The sequence below is a fragment of the Mustela putorius genome, unplaced genomic scaffold, assembly GCF_011764305.1.
Source record: "Mustela putorius furo isolate JIRA1106 unplaced genomic scaffold, ASM1176430v1.1 tig00000759_pilon_pilon_pilon, whole genome shotgun sequence".
Lineage (NCBI taxonomy): Eukaryota > Metazoa > Chordata > Mammalia > Carnivora > Mustelidae > Mustela > Mustela putorius.
The window spans coordinates 3,781,815-3,801,678 of NW_025421467.1; the positions used below are offsets into that span (position 1 = coordinate 3,781,815).

The 19,864-nt window shown below is 35.0% G+C and overlaps 1 pseudogene; it reads right to left on the bottom strand.

The window, feature by feature from the left end:
• Nucleotides 1-463: 463 nt before the first annotated feature.
• LOC123393159 lies at nucleotides 464-12,292 on the bottom strand (annotated as a pseudogene).
• Between the last annotated feature and the right edge of the window lie 7,572 nt (nucleotides 12,293-19,864).

A 19,864-nucleotide genomic window follows, 5' to 3' on the forward strand; every position in this document is an offset into this window, starting at 1 on the left:
ACCCACCCTCTATCAGACACAGAACTACACACCTGCAATAAAAACTTCGGTCTTTTGCTCCCAGAATAGCTAAAGGAATAACAGAGATGCTCAGCGGCATCTTCCCAGCTGCCCCATGGGAACCAGGCCTGCCACACATGCCCACAGGCTAGAAAAGTCCTGGCGATCAGTGAGCAGCATTTCTCCTCAGTTCCAGCCCTTCAGCATTCCCATCTGGTCTCAAATTATTTTGTTGTAAAATTGTCCCTTTTTGTGCTTTTTTCCTTCTCAGTTTTCTCCATCTTCTTCTGTATGTCATATGTATTTTTCACCCGAACATGTGCCCTCTGAACCCCCAGATTCTATACTTTCCTTAATGAAATGTTACAATTCACAGAGTGTGTCTGGAGTCTCCAGCTTGCTTGATATTAGCTGGTATGTCAATGGTTCTTATTTTTAGTTTGTGTTGAGAGGGGCTTGTTTTTTAGTGTAGCCTGTTCAGCATCCTGCCCTGTTTGAGTCCTGGTCTCCCCCAGGCAGAGGAAATAGACCCCCAGAAACTAAGTATGGGTAATTGGCCTCTCTGGGCTGCTTCAGCTGCACTTTGAGCCTCTTCATGCCCATTTGGAAGCTGTTCGTGACCTGGTTGGCCTGTTTGTTGGAGCCTTCTCTCTATTGCTGGCAGATTACTGGAACTTACTGAGGACAGAAAGACCTGTCTTACCTGACTATAGTCAGCATGGTGGTCGGCTGGACATGCATACTTCTGACTCCAGCGTAGGGGACTGCATTGGCGGGGCTGTGTGCTGGGTAGGGCTGGATGCCTTTGGTAAACACAGCTTGTACTGCAAGTTGCCCACTGATCTGTTTCGGGGAGGTTGGTGAGAGGTTCGCCCCAGAAGGGGATGGGATGCTAGCCATGCACAGCTGGTGAAGTGATGCTCCAAGAGGTGCTGCTGCCTGAGGCTGAGGTTATGTGTGAAGGCACCAGGCACTCATGTTGAGGGTCACCATCTGCTGCATCTGGGCATCAGTGAAGGTAGCCATGGGGTTCAGATAGCCATCCTGCTTGACTGACGTCATTAGTACTGCTTGCTGTTATGTCTGTGTCTCTGTGTCAGTGCCATGGGCACCAAACAGGATGGCTATGGGGTTGAACACGCCCATCTGGCCAGCCATCCATCACATTCGCTGGATCATGTTTTCCTTGTCAGTGTCGGCAAACTTGACCACCAGATTGGGTGAGGCTCCCAGCCTAGTCTAGCTCTTTCCATCTTTTTTAAAATGTGTTTATAACACTAAGAAAATTCTCTGAGACTTTCTTCTATTTGATTAATTTGATTTCTGGTATTGGCCATTTTTCTCTTCTGTCTGTTAGTTGAAATAATCTTAATTTTACCTTACCAAATTTATTTGCAGTTTATAGGAAACCTAATTCTTTTTTATAAGAGAAATATTATCCTAACCACTCTGATGAAATTACTTATACTTAGAGTCTTTGCCTTTCTTGTTAATTCTGTCACTTCAGCTGTTAATTCTTTAGTCTGTTAATTTTGGAACTTAAATTACTGTTCTTTTCTCAACTTTTTTTCTGAACCTTATGCTTTTGTCCAAATTTTTAAAAAGATGCTCTTTGCTTGAGGAATTGCCTATTCACTTTTCTGTGCCTCTCTGTGTGTTTTAAGGAGTGGGAAATGATATTTCTCAGAGTTCCCTGCCAGCTGACTTCTGGCTGGGCTCTACCAATATTTGGAGGAGGAGGACTGATATCCATGTTAATAGAACAGTAGCTGACACCTACTCTGGAAAGAGCCTCTTGCCTACAGTCTGCAGTCAGAACCAGCCCTTTGTCTCCCTTGGTGCTCTTGTTATCCCCATTTGAAACCTTTTCCAGTGTTCATACTTTGATTTGGTTACTTCCTCTCCCATGCTACAGTATCAATGGCGAGGCCCCTTGTCAAGGTCTAGGTATAGCCATGCAACCTCTCCTGTTCATTGTGGGCTCTAGGGAAATAAACCCTTCCCATTTGTCCCCCAGCTTTACAGATCACAGCTCCTTCCTGCAGTGACTAATATCTAAGTTACCTCACTATTTCCCTTTTGTTCTCTTAGGCCTTCCAATAACCATGTAACCATTTTTCTGTATCAAATTTTCTCTGAAATAGATAAAATGGGTTCTATTTTCCTGGCCTTTGAATCTATTCTCTATCCTCTATATGTCTTTGGAAGCCTATTATATAGAGTTGCCAGATAAAATACAGGATACAATATGTAGTATATGCTTATAGTGAGAAATTGTCCATTGCACACCTAAATTTAAATTGAATTGGATGTCCTAAATCTTTATTTGTTAAATCTGACAGCCTTATGGTTATATTCCTCAACAACCTGCTCTTTTGGTCATGATAGATTATGGTTTGGAATACACCGCTGAGAGAGATGTGCCGTTGCTGATCAGATATGAGGCTTCTTGCCTATTTCTTGAGGTAAATATCTATGTGAGGCATTGTTTTCCCTATCAATTCTACCACCAGCACTCATTGCCTTAGACCAGCAACAAGTGCAGATGCTGCTACAAAAATAGTGCCCTTTGGGTTTAGGGTATCATACTATGTTGGAATTCATCATAGGAAATCATTAATGTTAAGGGACAGTTTTCTTAAAATAACCCATATGGGTTTATCCTGAGTAATTTTTTATTTGAAGATTTATAGTTTACTCTTCTTCCATTCAATTGAGTTGAATGTGTGCATCTGCTTATTGGATGGTTCATATGTGAATCTACTTGAAACACTTCATTTACCAGACTCAGAAATCAAGGTTACACAGTGAGTTAATTGAAGAAACAGGACCAGATGCAATTTGCTGGACATACAGAAGAAGTCTGGAATAGATGTTTAATAAATGTTAAAAAATAAATTATGTTCCTCAGTCATATGCGATGTTTTTATTAAGCAATGTGGAATATGTCAATATGGAACAAGTTTCTCATCCTATACCTCAATCATGACATCTATGATTTAGAAGAGAGAAGAATTTTATTGATGGGGAGAAAATAAAAATTTAGTGGTGCCTGAGTGGCTAAGTCAATTGAGCATCCGACTCTTGATTTTGCATCAGATCATGGTCACGGGGTCATTAGATGGAGCTCCATGTCAGGCTCTATGCTGGATGTGGAGCCTGCTTAAGATTCTATTCTCTCTCTCCCTCTCTCTCTTCCCCTCCCCCTGCTCACACACACTCTCTCTTTCTCAACAACAAAATTAACTAGATATTTCAAAATATAATATGGATTTAAGCAGTTATGTTTTACACAATAATATACTTTGCTATCAAGTGAATATTTTCTATGATTTATAGATTTTTCCAAGACAGTTAAGTAGCCAGAACTACTAATGCACCCTGTTCACAAACACAATATTCTTCCAAAATCTCAAGTAAGTGAGTATCTTCACTTACTTGAAGATCAGTCAGAGGTATCAACTACTGATGGTTCCTAAATTCTTGTTTTAGAAAGAGAGGTGGAGCCTACAGCAAACACACAGAGTTAATAGCTAAATAAAAAGAGCTTTTGCAGTTATGTATTGGGGTGTCAACGAACAAGGTAAGAGCACTGATATCCTCCATATTGATATTTCTTCTTTAGTTTTAAACACAATTGTTTTGTTATTTCGTGATAACAGTTACATAGAGCATGTGAACAAAAAACCTATGTTAAATCTTTTCAAAGTGTACCTTTACAGTATATGTGACAATGCAGTAAGTCCCTAGAAAAGTCTAAGGGAGGAAATTTCTTTTGTATATAAAATCTCTAAACACTTTTTTGTTGCTTTTGCAACATTAATAAAGGTCTCATTTCTTATACATTAGTGCATAATTTAATAAATCCATCAAATGAGTCATATGTTTCCCTTTTATCTTAATAAAATACTATACAAATTTAATACTTTCTAATAAAAACAGAAGAAAGGTCATCTTCTTCTGTGAATAAATTTAATATGGCTTTATTTTTATATCATTTACGGTATGGTAACAATGTGAGAGTACTTATTTAGGCTTGAATAAAATATAATTATTTACTTTTCTTAAAGAGTATCACTATAAAAGAAAATAAACATTAAACACATGTTAGACATGCAGAAGGGTCCTCGCTTTTAGCTTTACAGGAAGGGAATACTAAAATTCTAAATATGGGAGTAAATTTTCTTTAGTGTTATTTGATACTAAGGAATAAGTTAACATATCTTTCCTGAGTTTGTTTATAGGCGCTTTGTAATGTCTATTGATACATTGACTTTGCAAACATTCAAGTCTGCCAAGTGGCTTTCTCTCACTTTCTAGGGTGTCCTGTGCAAGATTATTTAGTAAGGTTTTTGTTTGTTTGTTTTAAATTTAGAATAATTTTGTTTTTCCTTTCAATAGTACCTGAGTCCAGGGTCCAGGGTTTTATTTTGTTGCTCTATGGGGTTGAGACAAAAATAATTTCTCCATACTTTTTGGTTCTGTGATTGTTAATGAATTTTAATTTCCAAAGTCCTTTGGTGATCTGTCATATTAAAAAAAAAAAAAAGTGGGAAAGAAAGAAAAAAGTCCTGTTAAAGCTATGTTTAAGGAAGCATCACAGCAGGGCTGAGTTTAGAGTGGGATCTGACCGTCCACTTATTGTCCTAGGGAGCAAAGTATACTTGATTGATCTTTTCTTTAGTTTCCTCATATGTAAGTGGTACAAATTCGTGTCAGAAAAGGATGCTGCAAGAATTAATGAGCAATTCCATTAAAGAGCTCCATGTCTGACAACTTGTAAGCATTTAAAAATGCTTGTTGTATTATTGTTGTCATTGTCACTATTTTGATGGCTCTGTTGAAAATATTCCTGATAGCAGTTCAATTTCTCTCATGAAAAAAAGCAAATAATCAGGGAAAAGTTTTGAAAACATATAAAAGAAGATGCAATAAATTGATCCAATGTATTTTCATCTGGCAAAATGTATTTTGTACTTGACAAGAATGGAATTGCACGTATTCTAATTACTAAGCCCATTGTACTTTCTGACATTACAAAAATAAAAGTTTATAAACAATTACAGATTAGCTGATAATTCTTTAAAATAAAACTTTGGCCTTTTGATACTTCTCAGTACCCATTACAGATGTTTAGAGGATGGGATGAAGACAGGAGGCTAAACAAATTATAGAAAATCCATATTAATATACAAATTCCTGCAGTAAAACTTGAGTGATTATTAAACTGAAACTGCTGTTAAAACAATTTTCCCGAGTTATCACTGGACACAAAAATGTGCTCGTTCTATCAGAATGTTTTTAGGTGGGAAACTGTCATCCTTTTCTGGTGATCTCTTTGCAGAGAACACAAAATGCAACCAAAAGGTCTGAGTATAGGTGCTCTTCAGAAAGGCCTTCTGAATCTCTTGCCTTCTCTTTTATTCTCTAAACACATGGAAAAAGGTAACAAGTATATAGTGACCTAAAGGATCACATTACAACACAATAAATTAAATGGTATTTATATATCTTTTGATAAAACCCATGTGTTGGTACACACACACACACACACACACACATGCATGCACACGCACACCAGAAAAGCCAAAATAAACTTTCCATCTGAATTAAATTCTCTAAGAGCAGAATTCTAAGAACAATATATTTGAAGTTGTATAACTAGGTCCCTTATTTTTTGTTAAAAAAAACTTATTATATATCATCAGAAATTTAGGTCCTGGATCAGAATACCTTTAGTAAATATGAGAGGCACTAACAAGTTATGTAAAGAGATAACACAAGGAAGCTTATTTTAATCACTAGCAAGCAGCATCAGCTATTCCTTGAGTAATAACTATCATTCTCCCCAGATTTAACATGTAAAGTCAAAATTCATTTTCATCCTTAACTGTACTTCTATTCCCTATCTACGCTAAACAGTGCTGCTTCTTTCTGCTCTGTAATTTTTGGTCATATTGGCTTCAATCACTATACAACTTTGTCACAATATTCACTCTGAATCTCTTATTCTCTTTGAAATTAAACTTAAATTTCATGAACATCATAGTATGCACTTTCCTCTTCAAAGCACCTGTGTGTTTTGCACCTGTATATATACACATGTGTGGTTCTATTTGTGTGTGTGGGTGTGTCCACTGAAGGGATGTCTGTTTAAAAGCACGATTTCTTGAAAACAATGCACAAGCATATAGCCCAGACCAAAGAAAAGAAAAGGGGGGGAGGGGGAGGAGAAAAAGATGATGCATTGATTAATGGTGTAAAAATCTTTGATACATGGCTGCATCAGTTACAGAAATAGGGAAGTGGTAGAGTTAATTTTGAAATGAAGTTTAGACAGCTGATACTATGGCTGTTGAGGTTGAATGGACTAGCATATTGGCAACCAAATAGTGTTTCCCCTCTTAGTTCCTTTTATTTTTAAGTTTAATCAACTCTATTTTTTTATGCATCTAACCATATAGATTCTATATGCACAAACTAGACAGCTATTGTTTAATAAACATTTACCATCTGAATAATTTCAACAGGCTATCATAATAAAATATATTACTCTCCTACATTATGGTAAATATTTGGCTGCTATACATAATTATTAGTTTTTTAGTTATTAGAGTTCTCTATTTAAAAAAGGTTTTTATTAGAAAAAAACCTCTTTTCTATAAACTAATTTAAAATACAGGCATTACTAAGGCATCTGGGTGGCTTTCTGTTAAGTGTATAACTCTTGATTTCAGCTCAGGTCATGACCTCACAGTGATGAGATTGAGCCCAGAGTCAGGTCCCTGCTTGGTATGGTGTCTGCTTGGGATTCTGTCTCTCACTCTCCTTCTGCCCCTCAACCCCATTGCCCCTTGCTCATCTGTGCTTCCTCTCTATCTCTATCTTACTCAAAATAAGTAAATAAAATCTTTAAAAAATAACAAATAAAACCCAGTCATTATTATATAATGAAAAATAACCTTTGCTGCTGATTTAGTAAATGGGAATGGGAAAGTGGCTCTCACTTTCCATTCTCAGTAAAGATGAATGATTTCTTACAATATTTTATATTCTTTTTTTTTTTAAAGATTTTATCTATTTATTTGACAGAGAGAGATCACAAGTAGGCAGAAAGCAGAAAGGCAGGCAGAGAGAGAGAGAGGAGGAAACAGGCTCCCTGCTGAGCAGAGAGCACGATGCGGGACTCAATCCCAGGACCCTGAGATCATGACCTGAGGCGAAGGCAGCGGCTTAACCCACTGAGCCACCCAGGTGCCCCAATATTTTAGATTCTTGAGTATATTAACCCTTTACCTGGAAATGCACCATTTAGCCAGTTACTCCAATACTTTGTGCATTTTAGTTTGTTAATTGTACTGGATATTCTCTGGTTACTCCTACAGATCTGCTCTCTACTCTTCCACTTTGCTCTGTCCCCCGGAAAGCTGATCTTTATGAACTGCACCAAATGAATTCCCTTGCTCTCTGGCTTCCAGTTGGTTTGGCCAATGGAGCTACTAGCAGTGTGTTAGTGGCTGAGTAGAAAGACAAGTATAAAGCCAGATCCTTCACTGCCTAGTTGTAAGTTGATGATGGTGGAGACCTTCTCTTAAAGGGTCAGCAGCCCTATCCTATAGTTGTAGGTGTTACAGAGTTCTGGTATCAACTTCCCCCTTGTCACTTCAACCATATAGGTAGTAACAGGTGTCTGCTAAAACTATCCCTTACTGGTCTTTCTTAACTCTGTCAACAGCTTTGTAAAACAAAACGTCTTAATATTAATCTCTCTTGAATCACCCCTTTTGAGTGTGCAATATTTCCTCCCAGGAATTTCAATGATCGCATTGGATTAATTTTTTTTTCTCTCCAAAATTTTTGCTCCAAGTCACTTTTTTTACAAAATATTGAGAACTGATTTTACAGCACCTGAGTTTTTTATTTCAGATTCTCAGGTGTGGGTTTTCTATTGGAAATGTGAAAAATGAGGTCTTTTCTACATGATGATTTCAGGTTATTGCAGAAACAAGAGGGGCAATGGGTATGAAAAAGCAATTTTAAGCTTGAAAAAATAAACAAAAAATACATTTTGATAATTTCCTCATCATTTAAAAGACAGAAAAATATTTAGCATTATCATTCTTATCATTATTAAATGTGGCTTTAAACAGAAGTTTTTAAAGGACTATGACTCTCATATTCTTGTGAACCTAGTTTTCCATCTCACTGAAAAATTTCCTATTTCTTTTCCCCACCCCTTAATATTTTGCCATAACACTGAATAAAATTTGAATTATAGAGTAATTTCACAGATATGGATCATTTTCTTGTCCAAAGACATTTAAAAACCTCTGGGCCAGAAATCCTTAATTAATTAAGAAGACAAAAAATGTTGGTCAACCTATATAAGTCAGATGAACAAAATATATAAATAAGAAGTCATGGAAAAGATCTGGTTTTCTCTTAAAGTTCAGGAAAACAGATGCAAAATATAATATGTCAGCTAAAAATAAAACTAAATGGCAGCTGAGGAGGGATTTAAAATTCAGAATAATCAATTTAAAATAAAATATATTGCTTTGGGCTTCCTGTTATACATAAAGCCAAAATCAATAGTTATTATTATTTTGCCTACAACTAAGTCTAATAATCATATAACAAATGGCATTATTGCATTTGAATTCAACCATTTACAGAGTTCAACCATAGGAAAGTCAAGTAACTAATCAAACCCAAACCAACACAAACCAGTAATTTCATCTGCAGATGCATATGAAAATCAAGAACATGTAGCAAGGTAATGTTTGCCTCCTGATTCTTATTTAAGCTTCCATATGCCAAAACTGAATTTTTTTCAATCATAAGTTACATTAATGATCTAAGTGCTACCCTAGATCCCATTTATTTTCATTTTGAGGTTTTAATAATGACCTAAAGAAAATGTGCAGGATAAACAGACATTCCAACTTCATTTAGCTGGTTTGAGTTATCTCTGTAACCCTAAGAAAAGCTGTCAGTGTTTGAACAAGAGTTGAAGTGTCAGGGAGGAAATGTCTGAAATAGAGTTTAGACATGAATGAAATGAGATTAAAGAAAGTCTACATTGTTTTTTGTAAACTTAATCTCTACATAAAAACTAACAACTGAAGAGTAAATCTATGGAATATTGCCAAGCATGTCTATTAATATGAAGTGGGAGAATGAGTGAAACATTTGCAGGTTTCATGAGAAGTAAATACATGCCTTCAGGAGTGAAAGACATTAACATCTTATGGTTGGTTTGTTTGTTTTTAATAATATCTGTCAATCAAAATTTATGAATTAAAAAAAAAAAACCTGCTATGCCAAACAGATTAGATACAGAGACCTAAGAAAAGGAAGATGGATAGAATTATTCATGGGGCAAATAATCTTTCCCCTTTCTTGCTAAGAATAAGCAGAGCTGCATTTGTGGAAACTTAACTAAGCAGAAACCTGCAGGGTCTGCTCAGTGCTGCTGACCTGCCAGCTGGAAAGAGCACTGAGTTTAAAGGGTTTAAGCTCTCAAAGAAGCCAAGACTTGGCTGATCATCTTGGGCTCAGCATATTGTGAGGCATATGAACACTCTCTTCAAAACTGGCAGGGAAAAAAAGGAAGGAAAATTGAAAATCTAAACACAGTAGCCAGTTAAAATTCAGACAATTGTAAGGGTTGTGTTTTCTCTGAAGCATTTGCTTATACTGTATGTTATCGAATAAAGAAATAAATGGATTTACTTTTGGGGGAAAGAAAAGAAGTATAACTTGAGATTACTGCACTACTCTTAAAGTGCACTGAAAAAAAAAAGGCAAAAAGAGAGAACATATAGATATTCTAGTATGAAATACAGAAATTTGTGTCATTTTTCTTCATGTGATCATTTTTTCCTCTGTCCCTAGAAATATGTTTATATTATTTGTTAACAAGTTTTATTATTAATTTTAACAAAATTAAAAAAGTTTAAACACATTTAACATAATATTGACCATCTAATGAATAAACTTCAGAGGCATGCTTTTTGAAAGAATATGTGTAACAACCCAAAAATTAACAATGGCTTCATTAAAAGTTAAAAAAAAAAAATTGGCTCGAAAAAAGTTAAAGATACTACTTTCTATTCTGTTTTCTAGTTTAACATTTCTGGGTTTTCTGTATATGAGAGAAAATACAATGCCCCTCACTCCTGGGAATGTAAAAACATGTTGCCAACATCTCAAACTGACTTAGTTTGGATTTGTTGCATTGATACAAAAAAAAAAAAAATACTAAAGACATTCAAAGTTCACCACTCCTGGGTACTTCATAGGCTGAGGGCCTGAAGGACACATGCAGCCCATATATCTGCTATCAGGATTTCTCCTGATTCCGCTCAGAACTGCTGAGCTGCAAGTTGAGAACTGAATGCTTATTGGTCACATTACTGACAAGTTTTTGCAAGGTTATGGATAAAGCATTCACTGAAGTTACAATAAACAGTCTTTCACATTATATTTACATCACAGTTCTAGGCTAAAACTAAAGTCCAGTTTCAATGCAGAAAATGTCTTTTCCTCAAGAAAATGAGAAACATACAAGAATAAAATATATGTATCATCTGAGACTCAATTCTGAATGATTTCAAATATGCATCTGAATATTAGGAAACTTTTAAATATTTCTTCTATTTACATAAGACTTCTTTTTAGCTTAATCTCTTTATTTATTTATTTATTTATTTTTTAAAGATTCTATTTATTTATTTGACAGAGAGAAGTCACAAGTAGGCAGAGAGGCAGGCAGAGAGAGGAGGAAGCAGGCTCCCTGCCAAGCAGAGAGCCTGACGCGGGACTCTATCCCAGGACCCCGAGATCATGACCCGAGCCAAAGGCAGAGGCCCAACCCACTGAGCCACCCAGGCGCCCCTAGCTTAATCTCTTTAAATTACTCTTTCAGTTTTGGATTAAATCTAATCAGTGTTTCAAGATACTATTATTCTAGAAATCAAAGTAGAATTCAATATTCTACAAAATTTCTACCATGTGTAGAAACATTAACTACATCAGTAAGGCAGAAAAAAAATGAAATTTTTATAAAGGAATTTAGACATTCTTTACTATTAATACAAATTCAAGAGGAAAGGAAGGGTAGGACTTTTTTATTACCTCTGGCCAATAAATCAAATGTTATTTTAAATGGCTCTTTTATTTGAGAAATATATCCTTTTCTAGGAAATAAGTTTTCTTTCTGATACGGTCTTGCTCAAAATCTTTTCAGTTGAGTTGTTTTCATTGTGCCAAATTGAAGTTTTTATAAATTGTTTATGGGTGTCAAAGCCCCTTAATAGTTCAGTTGGTCTGTTTCCTCTCCAAGCAATAGTAAGTAGGCAACAACATTTCTGTCAGTGTTAAAAGTTGATCTGCCAAGTTTTAATGCATGGCTCAAGCAGGAGAAGCAGTTTGGTGGGAAAGCTAGCTGTCCAGTACTTGACAAGATTTAGTTTGTCAACAGTATGGCTGAAGGTGTTTGGCATGATACATTCTCTCTCCATCAGACTTCCAGCCCTATGTCAGAATGTATATCCTCACCTGGACTCAATGTGCTGAATTCTTTTCACCTTTAACAGGAAAAGGAAAATTATGATTAAGGAACAACAGTAAAGGATATTATTAGAGTTTTTACACATTGATTTTCAATGAGACTGTGACTAGAGATAATGAATGCTTCTTTATATCCAGCAGTAAATTCCCTCATCTAGTCATATGAAGAAAAAAAAAATCTATCTTAAAAAAATTATATCATAAGAAAATCTACATCACCAAACTAAGGAAAACTGCAGACACCATGCAACTGAAGGGATTTCTCTGCAGTCTGAAATGGCTGTCTTACTTGGCTGTAAATCTCTCTCACACAATGCCTGAGGTCTTGCTTGCAGGGAAGTAATGAAGTTACACTGCCTGAATGAAAATTTTAAAAACAAATTAGGGCAGAGGACCTTGCCAACTATCCCTGATTTGTGGTAGGGCTTATCAGTAGCCAGTGTGGGGTGATTCACTGTGAGAACACCAAATCTCTTTGTCGCAGGCCGCCATTTTTCACTCCAGTGTCAATGTATCAGGGGAAATGAATGCAAAGCTGTAACAGTCATAGTTAGTGTCAGGCATGTTTGTAACACATGCACAGAGAAATTTACAGCTGGGAGAAACTATGACACATCTCCTAGTGACTTGCTTTATAGAGTTCTACTTCTGACTGATTCAGTAGCAGCGACATGCCTTTAGACATGGCGACCTCACTGATCTTGAGTGTTTCCAACATGGCTATATGTGTTAAATTACTCTATAAACCAGGATGTTTAGAATTATCTTATGGTATGTGTTTAAAGTTCCTCAAAATTCACATTGTTTTTTTTTTTTAATAATCATATAGTAAGTTAACTCATGAACTAAAACTTTGCTAATTTAAACTTTGTAACAACTCAGACCAAGAACAATACTCTTTCCTATTATCTCTAAAGAAATAATGTTTTATACCAATTATATGTTATATTATATTAACATCATAAATTTTTTGATTTGTTTCATGATTTTGTGGAAATAAAAACTCTTTCCAGGTACTGGAGGTAATTTAGAGACATTTTCCTAAATTGACTATTAGCTTAAAATTATTATTATTAATATGTTTAAATTCTTTGCTAGCTTAGCTAAACTTAATTGATATAAAGCTCATTTTCTTATTTTGGAGAACACATATCAGAGTTAAAAGACTAGACACTTCAGCCAACTCTTCTGTGTATCCGGGCACATTCTTACACACATGAGATTTTTGTACACCCATGGATACTGAAAGAGGCAATTGCAGGATTTTAAAAACAGAATTAGAATGTGTTATAATTGGTTAAAGAAAAAAGGAGGAGGGTGCTATCCAAATAATGAAATCAATGTTAAAGCCAAACAGAAGCCTCATGGTTAGTAAAAGAAAGTGATCCTAAGCACTTAGAAAGAAAAGCATATTCGATCAATGGAGCAATTAACCTTTATTTCCAAAAGTGGCAAAACCTGATCCTTGATTCTGTTCAGAAAGAGCATTCATGTAACAGGCCTAAAACTGTCCTCTCCCAAGCTGTCTACTCATGTAATCTTCAGATGCTTTTTCCAGTATAGAACAGAGTTTTCTGAATATTAATATCTGGAGAAATGACACCATCACTCACTTGCCTCAAATAGTAGCTGAAAAGAGATCAAATTAGAAGACTTCTCCTTGAACAATTCCTGTGGCCCCTATATCTTTAAAGTCTCTCTGAAAATTGACACTCACCTTTTCTCAGGTTTGCATTCCATTTTACAAGTATACAAGGAAATATATGTAGTCAATTTGAATGTGAATCCAGTTTAAGAAGTAAGTCTATCAGTTGTCATAAGCAGTTCCAATTTTAGCTAATCATTTCTGATATTTGTGTAAACTGTACATTTTACATTCTATTGGATTGAGGATAGGTGATCTAGACATGGTCAGCCAGTATATACTGCGGATTTTCCTCTTTGTATGGAAAGACCAAACCTCTTTTTAAGAACACATTTTTTAAGATTGCCATAAGATGTTATTCAGATACTAGACACACTTGGCTCACAAATTTGTTTTTATTTTTAGTGGCAAAGATAAATGTCACAACCAAGAAGTTGAGGCCAAAGCAATCAATGTCCATCTATCTAAAATCATTTTTCTGTCTTATTTCTCTTGATGTCACTGGAATTCAGGAAAAAAGACAATGCTACCCTTTGCTCTTCCTTCTCCTTCTCATCAGCTAAGCAATTGACACATTATAATCAATGATTCCTCTATATTTTTGTCTCCCCCAACCTCATTTCCAACTCTATGATTATCTAAAGCCTCACTTTTGAGTTACTTCAACAATCTCATATTTGTATTTATTGACTTCAGTCTTTACAGGACACTCTGTACAACTACAGATTTTTTTGTCCTCTAATCATGTCATTTAACTACATCTTGCAAGTTTTGATTTGTAGTACTTTCAATGTTTTCTAATTTCCAGTTCAGCTGCTCCTTTGACCTAACAGGGCAAAAAGGAATTTTTAGATGCTGGCTATGTTTTATTTCTTGACTAGTGTTGTGGTTATATGGTCTGTATTCATTATACATTTATGTACTTTTACGGAGTATATTTATGCTTGCATACTTTTCTGTACTGAGCTACCCTTCAATTAAAAAAAAAGTTCATTTGAAAAACAGATATATTGTTAAGGAACAGAAATGCTTCAACTTGGGTTGGTGAGGTTAGAATGCAAAACGTGTTTCATGGCAACCATCATGTTACACAAAGTAGGACACCTCCTGAGAATGGATCCAATTAAGGGAAACCAGAGTTGAAAAGTATGAAAAAGGCAACATTGACATAGACCTAGAGAATATATTACCTTATTTATCTTTAGATACAAAGCACAAATTGTATGCTGTAAGATAGTAACTATAAATGTAAAAGTCTAACATTATATGCCAAGCCTTTATTAAAACATTTAAATAAATAAGCATTTTTTTATGTAATACTACTTAGTTAAAAGAATACTCCTTAATTTTCAAGTATATTACTACTTATTAGTTATCTTTTTGTTACTGATTCTTGGGTTAATTCCACTGTGATTAGAGAACCTACTACGTGTATTATCAGTCCCTAAAAGCTTGTTGAAGTTTACTTGCTTCGTGGGGCAGCATACGGTTATTTTTATAAATGTACCATGAATGGAAAAAATAAATGTGTTTTCTGCAGTGTTTTTATACAAAGGCCAATTAAATTCTAAGGTTAGATAATTATGCTGTTCAAATGCCTATATTTCTCCTAATATTTTTCCCATGTGCCAATCCATAGTTTAAAAGTTGTATTGATTAGTAGTTTTAGAATCCATTTGACTATTTTATATAGCCTCTAGGTTTCTGTCAACATTTATCATCATTGTAACCCTTGAAATATTCACTGTTCTTTTAGAATCAGAGTCTAAATATTCCAATTTCTAAATATCCATTTTAACTGTTTTTATCACCTATTTTTTTCTCTTGGTTTTTAGTTATTCCTTATTTTTTATTATAAGTTATTTTGAGTGGATTTTTTAAAAAGACTTTATTTATTTATTCGACCCAGAGATCACAACTAGGCAGACAGAGAGGGGAAAGCAGGCTCCCTGTGGAGCAGAGCCTGATCCTGGGACCCTGAGATAATGACCTGAACTGAAGGCAGAGGCTTATCCCACTGAGCCACCTAGGCGCCCCTTTGATTGGATTTTTAATAAGTAGGGAAATTCTGTATAAAAATTAGATAGGTGATTTTAAAGAATAAGTAATATATTCATCCAGATTTCCTTCCCTGTCAGGGTAGTGCAAATTACCTTTACTCAGGGTTTCTAAACCTTGGTGCTATTGTATTTTTGACTAGATAAGTCTTTGTTTTGTAAAGATGCCAGTAACATTTTCCTAAATTCTGACAATCAAAACTGTTTCCATATATGGTCAAATGTCCCCTTGGGGGCTGACTCTGGCCTCACCTCTGCTTTAGAACCAATTCCTTAACCCATTAGGAGCTGAGTTAAAGTTTGTTTAGGCCTTGTCACAACTATTCTTTTCTGGTATGACCTTACTCCTAGGTTTTAGACCTTTATTTTCCCAAAGGAAAGTCCAGGGTATTTATCAGTACCTGACCTACTTTGCACTCCCCACCGTATAAAATTAATTAAAACTTTATTCTACATCTTAGCCTCTCAACCCCCTCTTCTGGTTCAGGTTCTCAGCAGAATTCCCGTTCTGTTTCTTGGCAAATATCTGAGAAGAAAGTGATGCCAAATGTCAGACTCACTTTCTGGACTTTTCTTGCTGCACTGTTAAAGTCCCAATCCTTTTAAATAGATGTTTTATATTAGCCTTCCAACTATTTTAGTTGTTTTTGTCTGGTTGGATGGTGTAAAGCAACCTAGCTTGCCATAGTCAGAGGCTAAATATTTTTTAGACCAACTGATTAAACATAAGTCTTAAGACTGCATCTTCCTATCCTTATTGGCCTTGCGTTTGTCACATGCCCATTCCTGAATAATCACTACATCAAAAACAAAATACTCAATTTGCTCAGCTCTGTGTCCACACCCAAAGTTGTGGATGGGATCAACCTTACTTGAACTGCATAGAGATGGATTATGGGTAGTTCCAGAAATTAATGGCTGCCACCTAAAGGACCAAGGGAGGAAAGCACAGTGAGAAGGAGGGATGGAGGCCAATATTCATTCAACAGGTGGATACTGGCAGCTGAAAAACAATAGACTTCTACCAAACAAAAGTGAAAGCTGAAATGCAACTGTTGCTCTCTTAAGTGTTATATTTCATTTAAAAATATTTTACTGATTCAGGTTGCCTGGGTGGCTCAGTGGGTTAAGCCTCTGTCTTCAGCTCGGGTCATGATCTCAGGGTCCTGGGATTGAGTCCTACATCGGGCTCTCTGCTCAGCGGGGAGCCTGCTTCCTCCCGCTCTCTCTGCCTGCCTGTCTGCTTGCTTGTGATCTCTGTTTGTCAAATAAACAAAAAAATCTTTTAAACAAAATTTTAATAAATAAATGTATTTTATTTTCATAAAGTACTTCCTTAAAAATTTCATCTCTAAACATTAAGTTTAAGATAATATATTGTGAATTTCTGATACACTAAGTAAACTCTGTGTATGAGGAGTATTCAACAGAAAGACTTTAAGTTAATTCAGAAGAGAACTGGATTTAAAGATAGGCATGCTTTCTCATAAATGTGGCTGAATCTCTTTAAAATATTATATACCTATGGTCCGAAAATATTTTACCAACCATGCATTTGTCATGACTAGTAGACTAAAACTAATGCATTGATTTTGGATGTCTGGGATGCAGGAAAGGGAAGGAGAAACTAATAAACAGAAACTATAAACTATCAATTAAGTCCTTTTGTACTCGAGTTTTTAAAAGCTTAAAAACAATTTTATATTGAAATATACATAAAATTAATTATGAGGAAAGCATTATCTAGGTGTCTTGATAGCAGATTTTTAAATGAAACTAACATTTAGCTGAGTCAATATGAGGTGTTCTGAAACTATTATTTTTTAATTGTCAATGACTGCATCTATAATTTTTAGTTGAATTGAATGGTTTTTGGTGTTTTCCTCAGATATGCATGCGTTACCCTATCTCATAAATCCTATTATTATCACCTTTTCAAATACTGATTAATTTTTCATGTATATTATATATATGTGTGTGTGCATGTATACATTTAAATATACATACATAAATTTAACCACTAAATTTGACCATTGACTAAAAAATTAAATGCTTAGTGTTTATATCTGTTCCTGTTAATAGCATGCACACAGCAATCATTATCATTGATAAAAATCTTCACTCTTTTGGTATTTAAGCTGTTATGTATCAATTCTCTACCATTTCTGTAGACATTATTGCTAATAAAGCCTGAGTCAACTTCTATTCAGAAATATCCAATTTGTTTATTTAGTTTGTGAGACCAGACTACCTGCCAAGTGCTAGCCAACCATCTCTTACCCATGTGCATTGGCAGAAATCCATCAGAAAAGCTTATTTCAGAGGATTGATATAAATTCACCTCACCTGTCTTTCAAAAAAAATTTTAAACTGCATTTTTTCATATATTTATTGAATAATTCTATTATCTTGTTTTGCCTCTTTCTTAGTGTTTTAAAAGTTTTTATTTAAGTTCTAGTTAACATAGAGTGTAATATTAGTTTTAGGTGTACAATATAGTGATGCAACACTTCCATAAATACCCGATGCTTATCTCAAGTTTACTCTTTAATCCCCATCACCTATTTCACCCACCATCCCCCTCCCCACCTCTCCTCTGGTATGTGAGAGTGAGAGGGAGAAGGGAGAGAGAGAGGGGGGAAGTGAGGAATGGAGAAAGTAGTATTATTTTCTACAAAAAATGGCTGAAGGGCAGCACTATGATAACTCTTATCATAGAATAGTATCAAATCTGGTATTTATAACATATTGGTTTTCTTAAATGGGCAATAAATGAATCAGTAATGACTTGGACAATTATTAAATGTAATTTAGTAAGAAATTCACCAAGGATAAAAGGACTTCAAGAGACTCTGAACCTGGAATAGGCAAAGTAGGATTAACCTGCCATTACAGATTAAAAGTAATTTTTCCCCCAATTCCATTAGTAATATAATTGGAACAGAGGGAAAAGTGTAGAAGTATGGATTGGTTAACTTAGCTTTAGTGGACTGCAGGAGAAAAAAAGCCATTATGCTGGTTTGCAACTAAGATAACATAGCTGTTGAAAAATCCAAGTGTTTTCCAGTGTATAGGGAATTTTACAGAAAACATAGGCATACACTGTCAATTTCTTTTCTGCCTCTGTCATAGTAAAACAAACAAACAAAAAAAGAGTGTCACATTTCTTTAGGGAAGGAACAGTTTTTGTGTTAAGAAAGTCAAACTATTCTAAAGAAGTTTTTTCTTTTTTTTATGCAGATAGAGAAAACCAAAAAAGTGCACTTAAAAATACACTAGCCCATGTCATTGTTTTATGAAATAAAGAAAACTTACAAATATACATCTAAGTGAAAAGTAAAAAGGACAACTGTAATTCCTGACATAATGGGAAATAGCTTCTTCGGTCAAAACCTACCCTGGAAAAAGAGAGAGATGGCACCCACAATACAGCAACAACATCAAAAGCTAGGAGACCCGGTAAGACAGAAGATTGAAAAAGTTGTGTGGATTGAGGGTGGTTATAACCAAGATAGACTTAGGCCAGCCATGATGGTGAGAGAATGATGGATAAAATAAGAATTAGCTGGAGTTTGTTATTCGTACCCATATTCCACCTTCCCTCCCACCACCACCATCTTGGAACAGTCATCAGGTGTTCCTTTCTGCTAAAGTCGGTAGGCGGTATCAAAGCTCCATAAGAGCTCTAGGATGAGGTGCTGAAGGATATAGGTGAGACATGATTGATTTTTCTGTGATTTTTTAATGATTTTTCTAAGAACATTGCCTTTTCCCAATGTTCCTCCTTTTCATGAAGTTTTAAAACTGACCTTGTGCAAATTATAGAAAATATATGGAATTAACAATGGTTTGATAGTGCCTGGATTTCTCTGTCTACGTAAGGGCTCATCTTCCACAGCTTCCTTGAATTCACTTGAACCAGGTGCCAGCCTTCAATCCCTTAATACATACTCTAGAGTAAAACAGATGATAGTCTCAGGAAAATAAAGACTCATACAATAAAGAAACTTAAGTATTTAAAGAAAACTTATCTTCAAAGAAGAAAAAATAAGCATTATACACCATCAGAAGCAGAAATATTAGAACAGCCAGACCAAAAATTTAAGAAAAGTAAATAAGTTATACTAGCATATTCAGTAAGAATGAGAAACCCTTAAAAGAGTCAGATGGGATATCAACAAAGATATATATAGATATAAATAAATAATTTTATATCTATATATAAATGTAGGCATGATATTATAATATAAATTTATAATGAATTTATTATTAAAAATACAATAAAGACATGATAATTGGATCCTCAGCTGAAGATCAAGTTGTTTAGCAAGTCGTATTAAGGAACCCTCTCAGAAGTAAACAAAAATGAGAAAAAAAGAGAAAATGCAAAATTTAAGAGCAATGGCACATAAAAGTAGAAACACAACATTCAGATAAAATAACTTGTCAAAAATAAATGAAGAGGAGTCATTTGAAGAAATGATAAGAATTTCTTTGAATTAGGAAAGAATAGTCCAAACTGTATATGGAGGAACAGAGTGCCAAGATCCACTAACAACACCAAAAAAGAATAAGGAAGTACTTACTT